The 15,942-nt window shown below is 38.9% G+C and overlaps 1 pseudogene; it reads left to right on the top strand.

Moving 5' to 3' along the window:
• The first annotated feature begins 4,751 nt into the window (after window positions 1-4,751).
• Window positions 4,752-5,262, top strand: LOC102471635 (60S ribosomal protein L18 pseudogene; annotated as a pseudogene).
• Window positions 5,263-15,942: the final 10,680 nt, after the last annotated feature.

Genomic DNA, 15,942 nt, shown 5'->3' on the forward strand with positions numbered 1-15,942 from the left:
GGGGGGAAGACAGAAAAATGCTGTAATTCCTCTTGTTGCCTACACAACTGATCATTTTTAAGACGGCGACAGTACAAAATTCTACCTCCATAACTTCGAATATTTATTTACATAATAGGCTCCTAGGAGGCAGCAGAGCTGGGGAAAGGAGACGGGTGCAGGCAGGAGCACATTTCTTGCTATAAAGTGGTAAATAAAGAGGTGGGCCTGGATTGGAATCTTACCTCTTCCATTTACTAGCTAAAAGGCTTTGGGGAAGTGACTGACTTTTTCTGAGCCTCAGTTTCCTCATCTGTAATATGTAGATGACAACATCTATCTTGTGATTTATCGTATGGATGAAGATAGGAAATATCCTATACAGTGTTGGCACATACTAAACATTTGTCTCAGTCATTCAGGCCACTGCAACAAAACACCCGAGACTGGGTAGTTTATTAAACAACAGCAATTTATTACTTATCATTCTGGAGGCCGAGAAGTCTAGGATTGAGGTGCTAGCAGGTTCGATGTCAATGGAGAGCTTTCTCTGCTTCAAAGAAGGTACTTACTGAGTCCTCACATGGCAGACGGGGTAACATCTCTTATAAGAAGAGTCCTCCTATTCTAATTCCTTCCCCCGAAGGCCCCACTTCTTTCTTTCTTTTTTTAATAGATAGAGATATTTGCTATAGGGTGTGTGTGCTTTCTGGAGAAACAGAGAGACAGAAAGCAAGAAATCAGGGGGGATGGCCATGCCACAATCCTTTCTCCTCCATTCTCCTTTTGGGGTTTTGGGCATGCATGCACACATGCCCAGTGTGAGTTTTAACCATTGGGTCTGGAACTTGAACTGCATTTGAGTCCAATAACATAACCGTTATGTCATCTGCTGGTCCCTAAGGCCCTGCTTCTTAAATGCTATCCCATTGCGTATTAGGTTCCAACATGAATTTTGGGGAGACACCACCATTCAGATTGAAAGCCATGCACACATGCCCAGTGTGAGTTTTAACCATTGGGTCTGGAACTTGAACTGCATTTGAGTCCAATAACATAACCGTTATGTCATCTGCTGGTCCCTAAGGCCCTGCTTCTTAAATGCTATCCCATTGCGTATTAGGTTCCAACATGAATTTTGGGGAGACACCACCATTCAGATGGAAAGCAGGTTTTTTAAAAAAAAATTTTTTTTTTTTTAAAATTTTTAAGAGTGGTATTTTGGCTATAGGGCACCTGTGCTCGCTGGAGAGACAGAGAAACAGAAAGTAGTGAGAAATCACTCCCTAGGGGAGATGGCCATGCTGCAGTTTCTTCTTCCCTGTTTTCCTCTTGGGATTTGGGGCACACACACACACAGGCCAGAGATGACCTTTGAGCCACTGTGTCTGGGACTTGAACTGTGATTGACTACATGGGAGTCCAGTGACGTAACCATTACACCATCTGCTGGTCCCCCCAAAGCAGTTTTTTAAGACATAGTAGTTATTAATCATCATCATAAAGTGCAGTTTCCAATAAGTAAAACATTATGTTAAGAGGAGACTAGAGGAGAGATGATGGTTCCAGTGCATGCTGGGTGATTTTTTTTTTTTTTTTGATATAGGGTGTGTGCGCTCTCTGGAGGGAGACAGAGAGAGATAGAGGGTGAGAAATAAAGTGAGAAATCACCCCTCAGGAAATGATCACACTACAATCCCTTCTCCTCCATTCTCTTCTCAGCATTTTGGGCACACATGTACACACTCCCAGCATGTTTTCTGGTCGCCGGGTCTGTGACTCAAACCATGTAGTCAGCCATGTGGGATACAGCCACCTTAATTTTTTTTTTTTTTTGAGAGGTTTTCGCTATAGGGCGTGTGCACTCGCCAGACAGACAGAGACAGACAGAGAGACAAAAAGCGAGAAATCACCCCCCAGGGGGGATGGTCACACCACAATCCCTTCTCCTCCATTCTCCTCTCAGGATCTTGGGCACGCATGCACACACACCCGGCGTGAGTTTTAAGCCACCGGGTCCGGGATGCAAACTGTGGTCGACTACGTGGGAATCCAGTGACATAGCCATTACGCTAACTGCTGGTTCCCCTTCAGCCACCTTAATTTTCATGCCACTTCCTGGCTCAATGATGTGATTTTTAATTCCCTGGGCTGGTTTGCTATGCCAGAGATCCAGGCATAGGGAAAAAGGAGAACTCCTCACCTTAGAATTACAGAGCTGACTAGTAGAAACCAGGACTGAGGGAGTTTGTCTAATCTAGTCTCTAGCTGTAGGTTGGAGAAAGATCCAGTACCCAAGTAACAGGTGAGCAAGAGAATCCCACTTAGCTGGTTTTTGGTGAGCACTTCACTTAGTAAATCTTTAAAGTTCAAAGGCCAAAACTCAACATGGGACATTTGGGAAAAATAAATGGTAGAACAGAGAAAAGTAAATATGACCTTGAAGATTCAGAAGAAGAGCACAACTCAAGTGAAATACTGTCGGGTCTTACCTTATATCCTCCTCTGAATTTAAGAAGACTTGTGGACTGAGAAATCATGAATAGAAAACAGACCAATATGGAAAGATAGGAGGATAAAATAAAGAGGAAAACAGATTAAGAAAGAATTATTTAAGAAATCTAACAGCACAGTTGAGAACATAGCTAACTTTTTGAGGATCAGCTACATGCTTTACATGTATCAACTCATTGCGTCTTTATTCAACTCTATGAGATAGCAACTGGTCTTATCTCTATTTCACAGATAAGAAAACTAAAGCAATCAGAGGCTTAGAAATTCACCTGAGGTCACAGAGTTGGTTAAGAGAAGAGCCCTGACTTTGATTCCAGTGGTTTCTGGAGGCAGTGGTTTGGACATGTGCCTAACTGCCTTAATAACACTACTGAAAATCAAATTAGTGATGAGAGGATAAAACTAGAAATACAGCATTTAGAGAAAAAGAGAGAGAGATGCAATAAGCCATAGAAAGGAGATATAGAAAACAGACTGATAAATAAACCTAGGGATTACAGACATAAGCAAATAGAACAGAAACAATGAATCAAAGTTACTATTGATGAAAATGCTCCTAGGTTGAAAAGATGTCTTTGTATATAGACAAATAAGCTATAGCATAGACTAGATATAAAAAGAAACCCACACATAAAATATGTACCAACAAAGTTTCTGAATTAAAAGAAGATAAGTTTTCAAGTGTTCAGAAAAGAAAAAAGAAAGAAAAACCACTGGACTAAGAGTTCTTACTGTATCTCTGAATGTCAAGACAATAGAATAACATTTATAGATTCCCAGAGATTGTGGCTAAGGAACTTATACCCAAATAAGTTGTTTAGGGACCAGTAGTTGGCATAATGGCTACGTTGCTGCACTCCCATATAGTTGACTGTGGTTGGAATCCCGGACCTAGTGGCTTAAACTCACGCCGGGCGCATGAGTGTGCATGCCCACGATCCCGAGAGGAGAATGGAGGAGAAGGGATTATGGCGTGGCCATCCCCCCTGGGGGATGATTTCTCACTTTCTGTCTCTCTGTCTCTCTCTGTCTTTCTGGCGAGTGCACATGCCCTATATGTGCCCTATAGCAAAAACCTCTCCAAAAAAAAAAAAAAGTGCCAGTTTGTAAAATTGTTTTAAATTTTTAAACATTGTGGATTCTAAATATACTTCTTATTATAATTTTTATAGCTAAAGAGATGTCAGCTTAAAATATTTTTGGACATAAATGTAACTAATATAACTGAGTAAGTAGACCAGTATTCTAAACCACTAACAACAATCTCATGAAGTCATATACTATTTATAATAATAAATAAAAATGGATAAAGCATCCTTGTTAAAGGACTAAAATTCTTGGATTGCATAAAATATAATCTTATTACTTGTATCTTTCTATAACACACACACCTAGTTAAACATTAACTTTTTAAGACTGCAGGAAAAAATGTGCAAAAATATACCTTATAAATTCAGATAGAAATAAGGTAGAGTTTATAGTATTATCATATAATTTAATATTGAATAGTTTATTAAAAATGTAATTTATCAATAAAGAGTACTTCTACAATAAAACTATAATTATCATGACATTTTATGTACTTGATAGAAATAAAGCAATGGTGAAATCTGTTTCCCTCACTAGATTGGCAAAGACTATCTTTTTAAAAGAATTATTTTATTGAACTTTATTTATTGTTTGTTTTAATTTGACCAGAGAGAGATACAGGGAGAGGGAAGAAGGGAAAGTGAGAAAGCAAGTCACCAGGTCTGGAACTTGAACTGCAGTTGGCCATGTGGGAGTTCGTCACCCTTAACCACCATATCACATGCTAGCCCCATGACTGGCAAAGATTTAAAAGACACTTATCAAGTGTTAAAACCTAGTGCTATGACTGTAAGTAGGCAGGAACTTTCAATATTTAGGATGCGAGTTGAACTTGGAATCACCTTTCAAGATAATATTTATAAAGAGCCTGAACAGTATGTATATATATTGATCCAGTATTCTACATCTAACAGATTTATTCAAAGTAAATAATGGGAGAATTTGACAAAAAAGAGAATAAGGGACATCTAATCTCTCTCTCTCTCTCTCTCTCACACACACACACACACACACACACATACACACACACATATATATATATATATATATGTAGCAAAGTTGTATATGGTTGTCAAAATGGGTAGCCATTTCACCCTCCAACATAAGTGAATTTGTTAAGTAAAGTGTGCGCTGTCTTTCTTTCTGCACCTGGCTGAGTAGGGGCCATTATGGGAGTCGACTTCTACCACAAGGGACAGAAAGGTTCCTCTGAAGGAGCCCAGGAGCCAGGACATCAAGCTGAGGTTGTTGGTCAAGCTGTTCTAGTTTCTGGCCACATAGACCAACTCTACTTTCAACCATGTTGTGCCGAAGGGGTTGTTCATGAGTCTCACCAACCTGCCAGCTCTGTCCCTTTCCAGGATGATGCGCAAGATGAAACTTCCTGGCCAGGAAAACAAAACGACTGTGGTCATGGGGACTATCACAGATGATGTGTGAGTTCAAGAGGTGCCTAAACTGCAGGTGTGCACACTGTGCCTGACCAGTCAGGCCTCAGCTGCCTCCTCAAGGCTGGGGGCAAGATCTTCACTTTTGACCAGCTGGCCGTGGACTCCCCCACGGGCTGTGGCACCGTCCTGCTCTTTGGTCCTCACAAGGGCTGTGAGGTGTATCGGCATTTCAGTAATGCCGCCAGAACAGCACAGCCATACCAAACCCTATGTCCGCTCCAAGGGTTGAAAGCTCAAGTGCACCAGTGCTTGAAGGGGTAGCAGAGGCTACAGAAACTAACTATGGATCCTGCCCTATTATTAAAAAAGACTTTTGGAGATGCCTGCAGATGGCATAAAGGCAACATCACTGGACTCCCACGTGACTGACCACTGGTCGAGTCCTGGCCCCAGTGGCTTGAAACTTCCACTGGGCACAAGATCCTGGAAGGAGAATGGAGGAGAAGAGATTGCAGCATGGCCATGAACACTGGGGGGTAATTTCTCACTTTCCCTCTCACTGTCTCTCCCTCGTGAATGCATGAGTCCTAAGGCAAAAACCTCTAAAAAAATACCTTTTGGATTCTGACAAAAAATTAAAATTGCTTTCTATATAATGAAATGGAATATAATAATTTACAATAGCATATAATAATACATACCTTAGACAAACCCTGGGCAGAAGAAGCAATACTTAGTTCCTTAGAAATCAGAGAAAAATACATTTTCTTTTTGTGTGCATGGAAAGATACTTATAAAATGTTGCTACATGAACATAAGTTTCATATACTGTAAAATATGTAATTTCAGGTATCTGTATGCGTATGTGTGTATGTCTAGGAAGAAAGAATGAAAAGATACAGTCTAAAGTGAAAGCAGTAACTATCTCCAAGTGGAGGGGCTATTATATATTTTATATATATATATATATATAATATAAAAATAATTTTTATATTATAATTTTAAACATAGAATGTTTTACTTCAATAATCCATAAAACAATATAACACCTTTATGTAAAGAAGCCCTTTCTGAGGGTCATGAAGGGGGACTTGAAGGGTGTATGAATTAAGGTACAGACTCCCAAGTAGTTGACTGTGATTTGAATCCTGGACTTGGTGGCTTGAAATTCATACCAGGTGTGTGTGCATGTGTGCTCAAAATCCTGAGGGGAGAAGGGATTTCGGTGTGGCCATCCCCCCAGAGGGTGGATGATTTCTCATATTCTGGTATGTCTGTCTCTTTGGAGAGTGTGCACCCTTCTATAGCAAAAAATCTCTCTCTCTCTCAAAAAAAAGGACTTGAAAACATGTGGAAACACACTAAATTATTGAATGATACTAATTATCTTCAAAATAGAAAAACTATCTGAAAAAGTGATAATTTATAGGGGTGTTGCCCAGTAGAATATTACGCTGTATTACAAATCGGAATATGGAAAGAAGTGTGCTAATGGACTAATGAGATCTATTAATGAAACAGAAGGGAGAGTCCCAACACAGACTCATGTGACAAATTATATTTTAAGTCAGCGGAAAGGGAGGAATATGCCATAAATCATGCTAGGTAGCAGGCTAAACAATTTGGGAAAAAATTACCTCATACCACACTAAAATAAATCCCACCTGAATTAGAGATAGGTTTTTAAAGAGAACTAAAATAAATAGGATATTCAATAGCAAATAGCCTCAGTCATTGGGGCTCAAAGAGCAATCCTAACATGGGGGAGGAAAACAGGACAAGAAACAGCATGTCCCTTTTATTATCTGCATAGACAAAGCAAAGATCTGAAATGACAGCATCCGCTGGACAGGGTGGAGGGGAGTAGGTAAGGAGACAAGTTCTTTTTGTTCTGACATAGGGACAGTAAATGCAATTAGTTTTCCTTGATTTTCTTCTCTGTGAAAGTGGAAATTCTGGATGTACCGGCTACAAACAAACCTTGTTTTTAACTTGGTCTTTTATTTCCGTTTTGACTGTGTGGTAACATGAACGAGCTACTCCATCGCTTGTCTCTTGTGAACCACATGACACACGCCTCCTCCAGAGCCGAGAGGAAACTAATACACATGCTGAGGAGAGGACCGGCAGTTGCAAGTCTGCCATGAATCTGTGTGCTGTCTGCACCAGGGAAAAGAGAGTGATGAAGAGAAGTGGTAATTAGCTGAAGTGCAGCTGTTTTGAAGTTGATTGGGAAGAGACAGGACAAAAATACTTACTGGGGTTTGGAGGCTTCCCCCTTTTTCTTTTAAAATTACGCTTTTTTTCCTTAGTATAAAAAAGCAATATTTGCTAATTGTAGAGAAAAAAGGAAATATGGACAAGCAAAACATTACCTGTAATCGTACATCCTTTTTATTTTTTTTAAGATTATTTCTTTTTCTTTTTCTACGAGAAAGAGAGAGAGAACCCCAAACCAGGTCTTAAGGCCATGCTCCATCACCAGGCTCCTTCACACCTGGTGTACTCAAGGACATCCCAGGATATGAACCAGGACCTCTCCCGTGTGAGTCCAGTTGTGTTATGGCCGTGCCGCTGCCTGTCTCCCCTCCCCCAAATGCCAGTCTTATAGAGAATTAAAGAATGTATGAGTGCCAGGGGGCAAAATATTTTGAAAAGAATTGAACAGGGGCTAGCAAGTAGCATAGAGGCTAAGGTGCTGGTCTCCTATTTGGCTGACTATGGTTTGAGTTCTGAACCTGGGAGCATGTGCGTGTGTGCCCCAAATCCCAGGAGAATGGAGGAGAAGGGATTACAGTGTGGCCATCCCACCTGGGGGTGATTTCTCACTTTCCCTCTCTCTGTCTGTCTCTCTCTGGAGAGGGCATGCACCCTACACAAAGACCTGAAAAAAAAAAAAAAAAAGAAAAAGAAATAGAACATGTTGATGTATATTCATTTGATCTTTTACTTCATCTAAAGTGCCACCTTTTTGGTGTTTTACATTTCTATTTCTTTTAATATTTAATTTATTACAAATATACATCAACAGAACTATGAGACACTTATGAACCAAATTTTAATAGCTGCATAAAGCTCTATGATAAAATTCTAATATAAATATCATAACTCATTTTACTTTTCTCTTGATTTTAGACATTTAGATTACTTCTATCTTGTAACTACTTTTATACAGAGATCTTTGGGCATATAAGTCATTTCCTTAGAGTAAATTCCTGGAAATAAAAACTATGAGGTCAAAGTTTAGGCATATTTTAAGGAACTTGATACTTGGCCAAATTGCTCTGAAGAAAGGTTCTATCAATTTATGCTTTCACTAGCAGTATAAAATAATGTTGCCTTTTTTTTTTAATTAATTGCCAGAGGGCACAAAAGTTTGCCAGACACACACACACACACACACACTCTCTCTCTCTCTCTCTCTCCCCCCAAATGGGATATGGTCATGCTATTAACCCTCTTCATTTCTCCATCCCGTCAAGATTTGGGGCATGCATGCACATTTGCCTAACTTTTTTTTTGTAGTTGCCAGACTGGGATTAGCCATGCAGAATCTGGCTCCCTTGACTACAAGCCACAGGGTTGGCCCCAAGGATGTCTAATCATCCTTACCTTTGACCATTATGGGCATTTAAATGATTTTTTATCTTTACATTCTGGTTAAACTAGTTCTAATCTCACAAAGATTTCAGTCTACTGGGAGATAAGATAATGTATAGATAATTTCAATTTACAATAGTTATCTGATCTATAATAAAAGAAGCACAAGGATGTATTGAAGCCCATAGGAGGGGCACCTTAACTAGAATTTAGATTTTCCTCATTACTGTTTTTTTTTAATTAGCCATTTAATTTCTTATTTATATTCAATTGTTGTACATTTTGGTGGAGTGCTATATGGTTTTTCAAAGCATACATGCAGTGTGTGATAATCAAACTGATATTAACATATTCATCATCCTCAACAAAACACATTACATTATATTGGCACCTTCAATTTTCATCCTACTAGGCCCCTCCCCCTCCCCCCCTCCGGTATATGTATAAGATTGGCAAACTCTTTTTAAGGATTATTTTCATTTTAACTTTTTAAAAAATAATGATTTACTTTTATTTGTCATCATCGTCATCATTATTTTTAATTTTACTAGAGAGAAACAGAGAGAGGGAAAGTGAGAAACCAAGCCACCAGGCCTGGGACTTGAAACATGGTTAGCCACTTAACTATGGTCCAGTGCATTTAATCACCATGCCACCTGCTGGCCCCTATTTAACTTTTTATTTATTATTATTTTCCAATTTGATGAGAGAGAGAGAGAGAGAGAGAGAGAGAGAGAGGAAAAGTGAAAAAGGAAGCCACCAGGTCTGGGACTTGAACCATAGTTGGCCATGTGGGAGTCTAGTGCCTTTAACCACCACACTACTTACTGGCCTGGGCAGACTCTTTTTATACCCTGTTGTGGTATACCTTTCCATAACCTATATGCCTTGTTTACATGCATTCTTGGGTCTATTCAACATTTTTTCCCTGTGTCCAACCTTCGTCTCTCATCCCCCAGGTAGTCTCTGGCTCATCTCTATTCCTTTGATTAATAATGGATTTAAAGATTATTGACAATTTTCATTTCTTCATTTGTGAATTATAGGTTCATGAAAATAAATTTAGAATCTGTCAACTAAAATTACATTAAAAACACATTTCATAAGAAACGACCTATCTTTCTGGACATGATGGATGTTATTGGAAGTCCTTACCTCATTCCCAGTACTGTTTCATTATTCAGTTAGCTGTATTTGTGTTTTTTTTTTTTTAATGGACACTTCTTATCGAATTGAGGATTTATCTATTTTCTCCTTTGTTTCTACTAGTTTTTCATATATTTTAGTCCTCTTACTACATGCGGAGATAGAATTATTAGATAAAGAATAAAAGGTTGGTTAATGCAGAATATATAACATTCTGAAGTGTGTTTGTATCTAGTAGCTTTCACTTATCATTTTTGTTCAGTATTTTTCTTTTTCTGTCTCTCTCTGGTAAAATAAATAAATAAATAAATAAGTAAATAAAACTAAAAAAAAAATGAATTAAGTAACTCTTAAAAAAAAAAGACAAAAAAATAACCAAAACACTGTACCAAATGGTGAGGCAAAAAGAACCTTCATATTTTATTTATGGTTGTAACAAATGGTACAATCATTCTGGAAAATGGTTTGGTACTTTCTTAAAAAGTTTAAAGGACCAGCAGGTGGTGTAATGGTTACATCGCTGGACTCCCACGTAGCCAACCACAATTCGAGTCCCTGATCCAGGGGCTCGAAATTCACATGTGCATGGTGCCCAAGATTCTGAGAGCAGAATGGGAAGGGATTGCGGTGTGACTGTCACTCCTGGGGTGATTTCTTTCTTTAAGTCTCTGTCTCTCCAGTGAGTGCATGCGCCCTATAGCAAAAATCTCCCTTAAAAGGTTTAAATCTCCACTCACCCTAAGATTTAACAATTTCAATCCAGGATATTTTCCCAGGGAGATATGAAAACATTTACCCAATCTGTCCACACTAAGACGTGTATGTGAATGTTCATGGAAGCGTTATTCATCAGAGCCTCAAATTAGAAACAACTCTAGTGCCCACTGAGTGAAGAAAGAATGAACAAATGCTTGTATATTCATACAGTGGAATACAGATTGGCAATAATGTGGAGAAATAGCAAAAACATGTTGATTGAAAAAAAAAAACAAGATACAAGAGTTCTCACTGTGTGGGTCCATAAATATGAAATTCAGTAGTAGGCAAAACTAACGTATGTGACAGAAATGAGAACAGTGGTCACCAATTAGAATTGCAAATTGACTTTAATAGGGCATACAACAGCTACCTTGAATGAAGGAAATGTTCTGTATTTCAGTGGATTATTGATTATACATTTGTCAAAACTCATCACATTATATCCCTAAGATCTGGCGCTCTGTATGGAATTTTATCTCAATAAAAACAGACATTTCAGGGGCTGGATTCCCACATGGCTGACCGTGGTTTGAGTACCGTACCTGGTAGCTTGCTTTCTCTCTTTCTCAGTTTGTCCCCCTCTGGTCTAATATATATATGTATACATATTAGTTAGTTAAATAAAGTTACATAGAAATAATTCTTAAATAAAAAAATTTTAAAAAGATAGACATTTTTGGAACCAGCAGATGGCATAATGATTACGTTGCTGGACTCCCATGTAGTTGACTATGGTTCGAGTCCTGGACTTGGTGGCTTAAACCTCATGTTGGGCACATGTGTGCGTGTTTCCAAAATCACGAGAGGAGAATGGAGGAGAAGAGATTGCGGTGTGGCCATTCTCCCTGGGGGAGTGATTTCTTGCTTTCTGTCTCTGTCTGTCTCTGTCTCACTCTGTCTCTCTGGTGAGTGCACATACCCTATAAAAATTATGATATAGGTTTCAATGTTGAAACATAAAATAATGAAATTTAGGCGTGCATTTTTACAAACTCGGAGGGAGGGAGGCAGAACTTGAGCAAGATGAAAAAGCCCAGTTGCAATAAGAGACTGATCTATTAAACTTTAAAAATCTTAAAAATATTAAAAGTTAAATATAACATAAAAGCAAAAGACAGAAGACAAATAGGAAAAGATATTTCAATATTTCTGATAGACAAAATTTACTAACTAATAAATGATTTCTTGTAAGTGGATAGGAGTAAGACAACCTAATAGAAAAAAAATGGGCAAAGTATATGCACAGAAAATTCACAGAAGGAATGCAATTATTTTGTAAAGAGATGAAAAGATGATCTATTTCAGCAGTACTCAGGGAAGTAAAAATTAAGTCATTAATATTGTATAAATAGGAAATTTTGAGTACACAAAATGTTGGTAAAAATGAAAAATGGGTAGTTATATACATTGCTGATTGGAATGTGAATTGCTACAACCTTTCAGAAAGCATCTGGCAATATCTATCAAAGTTTAAGTATGTCAATATCATTTGACCTTATAACCTCTTTTGGTAATCTATGTTATTGAACAAAACTACAAGTATTTAAGGAGAGATGAATGGGGACATTTATTTAATGTTACTTATAGCAGCAGCAAACACACTGCAAGCAATCTGAATGGACATTAATAGGGGAATAGTTAATCTTTTCAATGATCTTTACAATAATCTTCAAACTGTTAGACAGATATTAAAGAAAGAGGGAGTCAGATTTACATACATTGACCTGGGATTCCAATGATACCTTATTAAGTGAAAAAAAGCAAGTTGGACTACTGTACAATGTATTATCCCATTTCAGGCTAAAAAGAAAAAGAAATTCAAACTCAGATATATACTTAATTGGAGTATAAACATGAACTGCTTCTGTTTTCTTCAATAATTGTCAGTTTCATACCTTTTTCAATTCTCTCTTCTAAATAACAAGAAGTTTAGTAATACCAATTCCATAACTCTTCAGTTTATGGAATCTCATTCTGGTTCTCTAGACTCAGAGACACTATAAACTGTGCAGTTGTGCTCCAATCTCAAGAATCAGATAAGTGCCTCCTCCTCTCTTCTAGAAGAGTAAGAGGAGGGACAGGCAGATGTCATAGTGGCTACATAGCTAGGCTCCCACATTGCTGACCATGGTTTGAGTCCCAGACCTGGTGGCTTGAAACTCATGCTGAGTGCATGTGTATTTGTGCCCATGATCCTGGGAGAAGTATGGTGGAAAAATGATTGTGGAATGGCCATCCTCCCGGGGGGAGAGGGGGTTATTTCTTACTTTCCCTCCCATTGTCTTTCTCTCTCTCTCTCTGGTGAGTACATGCACCCTAAGGCAAAAATTTCTACAAAAAAAAAAAAAAAGGCAAGAGGATAGAATTGTTAATGCAAGTTCTTTAAGAAGGTGGACATGTTGGTGGAAGTTTCTATTTTATGAATCTGGACGGGACCTCAGGAGAAGAGAGAGACTGGCTTATACTATACTAATTCACTTCCATTATTGATATAAGGTGGGATTTGTTGATTGCTACTAATGGTCATTCAACGTGCTTCTTCACTAAATCAGTTAAATTGACTCTTTGCTAAACTAAGGTTATTTACAGTAGTAAAAGAAATATCTAATTGCAAAATTAGTCCCCATGGAAGTATAAAGAAAAAGACCATTCAGTAGAATGAGTACCTAGTGAAGTAAGTTAAAAAAGTGACTTCCTTGAAACTGTAATTCCTAGGGTTTAATGTCTGTCTAATACATGGGGCCTCTTTACGCACTGGGGATTCTCAAAGAATCAGAATTGGTTTTTATTACTGTTAATTCACTGGGCTTTCCAAGGACATTTGGACTATTTTCAAGTAATTCAGGTTTAAAATATAGATGCAAGAAGCCAATTATAAGTACTTATTCACTTCCTTTTTAGTATGTTGATTACATAATAGTTTCATGGGTATATGCTCATGTCCAAATTCATTGAATTGTGTGTGTCAAAAATGTGCATCTTCCTGTATGTGTTTCTTTCCAATCAGTAAAAAATACCTCCCCAAGCAACCTGAAAAGTTTTAAAACTGTGCTTAGTTATACTGTCTATTCCACCAGTTTGAGAACCACAAAAAGAAATCCATTTGTAAAATACTAATGTCTTTGGTGTGTTTAAATACAGTAGGTCTTTCTCATATAATCATGAAGAAGTTCATTAACATTTTGTTTTTGTAATACCTTCATGTCACCATTTAGAGAATTGTAGGCAATTTTTTATTGTGCAGGTGCTTGTTTGCACAATAGAACCACCCGAGGGAGCTTTTGCAATATTCTAATGCACCAGGGTCCTCTTCGAGAGATTAATTTGATTGGGTTGGGGTGAGATCTGGGAATATTGTTTGTTTTTTAATTTTATTATTATTTTTAATCTGATCACAGAGAGAGAAAGAGAGAGAGAGAGAGAGAGAGAGAGAGAGAGAGAGAACAAGTCACCAGGAATAGGAAGCAAACCATGGTTGGCCATGTGGAAGTTCACCACCTCAACCACCATGCCACCTGCTGGTCCCTTTTTTTTTTTTTTAAAGGTAATTATTTAGGGGACAACAAATGGTGTAGCAGTGTCACTGGGCTCTCACATGGCCAACTGTGCTTTGAGTCCTGGACCCAATGGCTTGAAAATCACACTAGGTGCATGTATATGTGTGCCTGCCCAAGATCTTGGGAGGAGAACGGAGGAGAAGGGATTGTGGCATGACCATCCACTTTGGGCAGTGATTTCTCACCTTCCCTTTCACTGTCTGTCTCCCTCTCTGGTGAGTGCACATGCCCTAAGGCAAAAACCTCTTTAAAAAAGATATTTATTTATTTTGGGAGAGGGAAAAAGAGAGGAATGAGTGGGGAGGAGAGAGATTCCTAACAGAGTCTTCACTCTATGATCCAACCCCAGCATTAGCTCCAGGCTCAGATACTTGATGTGTATAGAGAGGACTTGGGATGCAAACGCTGGGCCATGCGGGTCCAGTACTGCAGAGTGTGCATTACTGCTTTACTGCTATGCTACTGTCTGGCCTCTGAGCAGTGGTATTTTAAGAAAGATTTCTAGATGATTCTAGTGTATAGCTGGGGCTGAAAACTATTATGCTAGAGGAATGGTTCTCAAATATGGCCCCTGGTCCAGCAGTACTGGCCTCAACTAGAAACTTGTCCAAATGCAAATTCCCAAATCTTTCTCTAAACCTAAGGCATCAGAAACTGAAGGTGAGATCCGGCAAGTAGTATTTTAACAGGTTCCCCAAGTTATGTTAGTGAATGCTAAAGTCTGAGAAGCCACTGGTCTAACCCAAACTATGCTCTTTTTGTAAACAAAGTTTATTAGAACAGGCTACATGACTTCATTTATATAGGACTCCATGACCTAGACCATAGGACCTACAAAACCTAAAACATTTACTATCTCGCCCTGCAAAGCAAAGTTAGGGGCTGGGTGGTGGCACAGTGATAACACAACTGGCCTTGCATGCCTGTGCACCTGGAGACCTGTCTGCGTGCACCTGGGCCCTTCCACGTGGCCTAAGCAGTGTGTTATTGCTGTGCCTATGCTACCTCTCTATTTTCTTTTTGTACTAAGTCTTTGAAACTAAGTGCATTTTTTTTTTTGAGAGATTTTCACTGTAGGGCGCGTGCGCTCGCCAGACAGACAGAGAGAGACATAGAGACAGAAAGCGAGAAATCACCCCCCAGGGGGGATGGTCATGCCGCAATCCCTTCTCCTCCATTCTCCTCTCGGGATCTTGGGCACGCACGCACACGCGCCCGGTGTGAGTTTTAAGCCACCGGGTCCGGGACACGAACCGCGGTCGACTACGTGGGAGTCCAGCGACATAGCCATTACGCTAAGTGCTGGTTCCCCATTTTTTTTTTTTTTTTTTTTACAGTGACATCCCAAGTTTCACTATAATTCAAGGACTCCATTGCCTGTGATGAATGGCTACCACATTGAACAGGGCAGACTATAGATCAGCTGACGGCTGAGGTAGCAGGGATTTTAGGTTTAGGTAATAGGAGGCCAGCAGAGAGAGGGAACCAAGGTAAGAGAATCCAAACATGACGTAACTCACTTCAGAGATTTGCCTACAACTGGCCTGGGGAGCAGTAGCCTCTTTCTCTTGGTTTCGCACTTCAGAGATTTGCCTACAACTGGCCTGGGAGGAGCAGCCTCTTTCTCTTGGTTTCATGGCCCAGAACAGGGCAGTATTACAGTAAATGATGTGTTTAAAAGACTGAGATGTACACTGTTATTTATAACGTCATTTTAGCAAAAAGTGACCCAAATTTGAATTCTCAAATACTTCTATTAAGTAATGAATATGTCCCAACAACACACTTTGTTTTCATAATCTACAAGTACTTGAATTTTTGAGTTAAGGGGCCAGGGCCCCTTAAATTTCATGGAGTAAATCTCCATGAAATGGGAAGAGATCCCAGGACTGGACCAAGAGGAGTTT

The sequence above is a fragment of the Tupaia chinensis genome, unplaced genomic scaffold (assembly GCF_000334495.1).
Source record: "Tupaia chinensis unplaced genomic scaffold, TupChi_1.0 Scaffold000153_1, whole genome shotgun sequence".
Classification (NCBI taxonomy): Eukaryota; Metazoa; Chordata; class Mammalia; order Scandentia; family Tupaiidae; genus Tupaia; species Tupaia belangeri.